Consider the following 6,000-nt stretch of genomic DNA (forward strand, 5'->3'; position numbering starts at 1 on the left):
ACACAAAGAAGTTCTGAAACACATTAGGAAAATTACTGTAATAAAACTAAAATTTACTGGATTCCTACCATATCTATATTTATATATAGACATCATTTGTATCTATAGTCCTTCTCAACATTTTTTAAAATTTCTGACAAAATTTATCCCACAAGCTATGTAAAAGAATGGGTTCAAGTTAGGAAACCTGACCATGCTCATATACCTTCTACTAGAAATTGGATTCAAATACGCCTGTGTGTGTCTCCAAAGTCCTATGGAAAAATATGTGCAAAAACGTCTCTAACAACAGTATGAGTTCAAAAAATTCCAGGGGTTTCCCACCAAGATGCCTTTCATTGTATTGTCTGTCTCATCTCTCATCTCACTGTCATCCCTCCATGTACCTGACTTACACCTGTCTCTCTGTGCGTTTATGACTCAAGAATGCTTCTGACCACTTACCCTTGCAAGGCAAATATCAAGGAGGAAGATTCAAGGAACAGCACGTTTCACTATTTCTTCTACTGTTATTATTAAGCCTTGTTAGGCAATTCATAATTTTTGTTAAAGGGTACTGGAAACAAAATCATGTCCATTTCTAGGACTCACATTTTGCATATGTATACTGAAGGAATTAGACTAGATTATCCCTCAAAGTCCATCTGGATCATATAACATGAGGCTTTAATATGTTCTTGTATTTTTGGCCCATGTAATGACTTTTTATGTTGCAAGCACCAAAACAACATAGTTACTCTAGGATGTTTTTCTGTATCTTTCCAAAACCATGTAAATATGTGATTCTCAGCTATCATCACTCAAAATCACATATCTTTTTCCTCATGAAACCTATATTTTGAGATATTTTTTCAAACAAATTAAATTGTAAGGTGTAATAATGTATCCATTTGTCCACCTCATAGAGAACAAACAGTCAATTGACTACCTTTGTTGTCTCTCTCCCTCTGAAAGAATTTAAGTTCTGTGAGGTCAGGCATTTTTCCTCTCCTGTTAATTATATCCGCAGGGTCTAAACAGAATCTGATATATCATGTTGTTGTTGTTTAGTTGCTAAGTCTTGTTCAAATCTTTTGAAACCCCATGGACTATCCGTGGGATTTCCCAGGCAAGAATACTGGAGTGAGTTGCCATTTCCTTCCGCAGGGGAACTTCCCAACCCAGGGATCTTGCTTGGCAGGCAGATTCTTTACCATTGAGCTACCAGGGAAGCCCGACATATAGTGAGCACCCGGTAATTATTTCCTGATTTATTGAGTAAATAAATCCATGAACATGATTCTGTTTGAAAGACTAGGTGTGCTAGAAGACCATGGTCTATGAGTTTGAACAAAACTGAGTTAACATCAAGTTTCACAGTATATAGAAATGATTTGCTCTTCAAACCTGTTTCCTGTGTCATAAAGGGAAAAAAATAATTCCCTTTTCCACTCCACTCCCACTCCACAGAGAAATGCTTTGAGAATTAATTAAACGGTAACATGGAGAAAGCATTTTGAATTTCTAGAAGAAAGCACTTTATTAATTTGAGGCTTTTATTGTGTGAAGAAACTAAGTGACACGGGCAAGGCTAAGGATGAGGACATGTTAAATGGATTATACCATTCAGAATACTACATTGGCATTTTAAGGAATAATTGATTTGAGATTGATATAAGCAGAGTGAAAAACACAAAGTGGTTTAAGAAATCTTCTCCCAAATAACAGATTTTTAAGAAATACTTTCTTCTTTGTAGTCAACTCTCAATTACTTACGGCACAATACTCTCATTAATGAGTTATTCTCCACTTTTATCATCGTTTTGTCTATTTTATGGGCATCTTCTTGCTAATTAGACCTCTCATACCAATGTCAGAGGGCTGGCATTAAAAAAAAAAAAAAGTTTAAACTAAAATTTGTCCTTATCAGGAGTACATTCCTCTCCCCTTGTTTTTTAGGGTCCAGCCATGAAGCCAGGTAAGAGTCACAGAATTAGAGACATATGAATTGTAGCCAATTCAACTCACAAATCACTAGGTATATGGCACAGAATAATTGCACAGTACGAGTTAGTCAACATGGGGAGATGGAAAGGGGGTAACGAAATGCTCCAAGGATAAGCCTGGGCAGGAGGAGTCTCAAGTTCAGCAGCAAGGCTCACCGCAAGCAACAAGTATCAGTGGAAAATCATCTGAATCTCTGAGGGAGCCCCCAGCGGTATCCCTGGAACAACTCTCACCAGCTCAGAGTTGGGTCCTCCAGCAAAGAGCCTCACAGTTACTCAGCTCCATGGTCTCATTTTAAGAAGTCTATCTGTCAGTAAGCATAACAGTTACATCCCAGGGGATCTTGTCCCTATCGGTTGCTCCTTCAGTTCCAGTGACATAAACCCTAATTTGCCTAATAAATCGCTTATCTAAATTAGCACTCTTAGTCTATTACTCAAAAGACACTCGCAGTCCTACGGCAGACATGTCAAATCAACTAATATGAAGGAACGTTGGCCACTGTGACTCCATTTTGAACTACTTAGCATGGCTTAACATAAATCCTATAACTTTCACTCAGGATAAGTAGGAATCATCACACAAAAGAAATCATATCATAACCCTCCTTCTTGTTAAAATGTTTAAATTCTGATATAGATTACTTTCAAAATGGCACAATTTTTAAATGTTATTTACACTTTTAAGTTATTTGAGCACATATTATGAGTGAGATGCTGTATAAAGTTTGGGAAGGAATACAGAAAGTGTTGCGACTTTGTTCCTGCCCTTTTGGCATGTCGGAACAGGACTAGAGAGGACATGAGAATGCTTGAGTTTTTACTGACTCCACTGCTTAAAATCTAGGTCACCTGGGTGACTTGACCATTCTAAGCCTCAGTGTCCTTAACAATAAAACAAAACTCATATTATCTGCTTTGTTCTGCTGTGAAAATCTTTTTATTGAGAGGTAAATATAGTATTTAGAATGACAATCTGATAGCAGTCATATTGATCAGATCAGAAACCTAGAAATAGACCCTCATTTCTGTTGGTCAGACACCAGGGGCAGATGTAACTACAGTAATTGAAACGGTTCATCCAACAGGCAAGGTATGATGTCTAGAAAGTATCAAAAACCAGATGACAAGATCAGAATGGTATAATGAGAGATAGAAGGCAGAGCCCCCGAAGGAGGGCTAAGCATGGCAAGAACAGGCTTTCAACAGGGCTGGTATTGGGATTGGGATGCCTGGGTGCAGAGTCCAGCAGCTGGACAAGGGTAAGTGGGGTCATGGCCTCAGAAGGTAGGAAAACACAGAGCAACTCACTTCCTATTTAGTTTCCAAATTCTTAGCTAAGAACAGTCTTCAAATTAGAAGTGATAGAAGATGTGATTAGAATATTAGAATATTAAAATAATAAAAATGGAAGGGATTGGGGTTTCCCTGGTGACTCAGTGGTGAAGAATCCGCCTGCCAATGCAGGAGACACGGGTTCGATCTCTAGTCCTGGAAAATCCCACATGCCCCAGAGCAACTAAGCCCTTGCACCACAACTATTGAGCCTGAAGCTGCAACTACTGAGCCCACATGTGGCAACTATTAAAGACTGTGCACCCTAGAGCCCGTGCTCTGCAAAAGAGAAGCCACCTCAGTGAGAAGTCCATGCACTACAATGAAGAGTAGCCCCCGCTCACCACAACTAGAGAAGACGGCATAGCAACCAAGACTCAGTGCAGGCAAAATTAAATAAATTTTAAAAATTATTTTTTTAATGGAAGGGGTAACCCTCAAAAACCAAATGAAGAAACTGGGCTTCAATTACTTGAACTTACTTTCTCAAGGTCACACAGCTCATCAGGTAAGAGTCAGGACTTAAACCTTCTTAAGTTTCCAAATCTAATGATTCTTACATTATGTGATAATGCCTCTAAGAGGCAAAGTCCCTTCCCAGGATAAAGGAAGAAAAAAGGGGGCACTCAGTTGTCTTAAGGAATTTATCTCTAGAGTCAGAGAAGTTCTGGTCACTGGCACTGAGAGATTTGGAAATGAAATCCTGACGAACTTACAAAGCATAGAGGAAAGATGATAGTAAAATAGAGCCAGTTTGCCCAAAATAAGGGAGAAGATGCACAAGTTGGTACCTAGAGCCTGCCCATATGAAAGTTCTACAGTAGAATTCAACACATGTCTATTAAGTCCTTTACAACATACCAGACATTATGCTAGTCTCTGATGATGAACAGACCTTTTCCAAAACAAAGTCCAATAAAAGAGAGATGGACAAATCACTATAATGTGATGTATTCAATGCATGTGTCCACAAAGTGGTAAGAAAGCATAGAATTTAAAATCAAAGACATTTTATCAGTCTCTAAAAGTGACAGAAACTTTCCGGAGGGACAAAGGGGAGGAATAGCCCAGCAGCACTTCAGTTGGGTAGAATGACATGTGCTGAATTACATAAGTGAAGTCGCTCAGTCGTGTCTGACTCTTTGGGACCCCATGGACTGTAGCCCACCAGGCTCCTCCATCCTTGGAATTTTCTAAGCAAGAGTACTGGAGTGGGTTGCCATCTCCTTCTCCAGGGGATCTTCCCAACCCAGGAACCGAACCTGGGTCTCCCACATTGCAGGCAGATGCTTTACCATCTGAGCCACCAGGGAAGTCCATAAATAAGAGACAAATGTTTGATGAACAGCAAGAAGTTTGATATGAATGGTTTCAAATAGAAGGAATGACTTTGATGGAGATGAAGATGGTATATAAACTAGGGCCAGATTTCGAAGGACTTACAGCTCATGCTGGGGAGTTTGGGATTTAAGCAATCAGAAAGTGGATGGGGTTTGAAACTTTGAAGAGAAGAGCGGGGATGACAAAGAGCCAAATGAGCGTACACCCACCACAACCTCAAGTAGACCAGCTGCATTTCCTCTGTAGGTATGGTCTCTAGACTGGCAAATGAGGACTACATGAAGGTAAAATGTACTGTTCAACAGGGCATTTGACAGTTTCTTTTGTAAGAGCTTTGCAAACATGAAGATTAAGTAAGGACTTGAAGAACAGTTCATTGGGTTCATAATAGACTGAATAAAATTAGAAAAAAAGAGCTGATCAACAGATTAGGACACACCAGAAAGGAGGATTTCATTGAGAAGATTCAGAGTTTTAACATTAGAATTTCCCTGTTCTAATTGGGCTTACCCAATGACTCAAAAGTGTTAAGTAGCCCACTTAATCAAATTTATAAATGGCACAAAGCTATGAAGAATAGTTAATACACTGGATAATGGTGGCAAAACCCAGGAAGATCAAGGCAGGCTGGAAAGATCAACTTTAGCCAAATAGGATGAAATTTAGGAAGGATTAATAGTAAGCCTTAAACCTAGATGGGAAAGAGTTAGATTAACACTAAGAACAGGACGGACAAAATATGACTGAATATCAGTTCAAATGAAAAAGGCATTTGAGTTTTGTTTGTTTAATTTGTAGTTGAAAATAAACTCAATATTGTCCAAAAAAAGCACACAAGTGCCCCTCAAAAATAATGTAATTTGAATCTGCATTGCTATAAACATAGTGACAGAGAAGTATAGATGAAATGAATGGAGTTACAAACAGGGCCTGCCACAGCACTGGTCTCTATAGACACATATGATTCCACATACCAAAGACATAGAACTCCACACTCTATCATTTGTTAAAACTCTGCTTCCTCCTTTGCCATTTAAAATCCATGAGCACAAAGATTTTGTTCTGTTTTTACTACTTATTGCATTCTATTATACACCCAGTGCCTACAACTGTGCCAGGCACATAGCAGGGGAAAACATGTTGAAGAAGTGATGAAATGAATCTGGAGGTAAGTAATAAGGAAGTGAAAGTGCTCAAAGCCACTCTGATGATGAGGAGAAACAAAGATACTTTGTCCGAAAAAGAAAAGGCATGGGTGATTTGTGATGACTGTCTTAAGACATTAAAGGACTCTCTTGTGGAAAAATAATCAAACAATCTTTCAAGCCCCAGAGGACAA

The sequence above is a fragment of the Giraffa tippelskirchi genome, chromosome 5, assembly GCF_054371585.1.
Source record: "Giraffa tippelskirchi isolate mGirTip1 chromosome 5, T2T-mGirTip1v1.2.pri, whole genome shotgun sequence".
Lineage (NCBI taxonomy): Eukaryota > Metazoa > Chordata > Mammalia > Artiodactyla > Giraffidae > Giraffa > Giraffa tippelskirchi.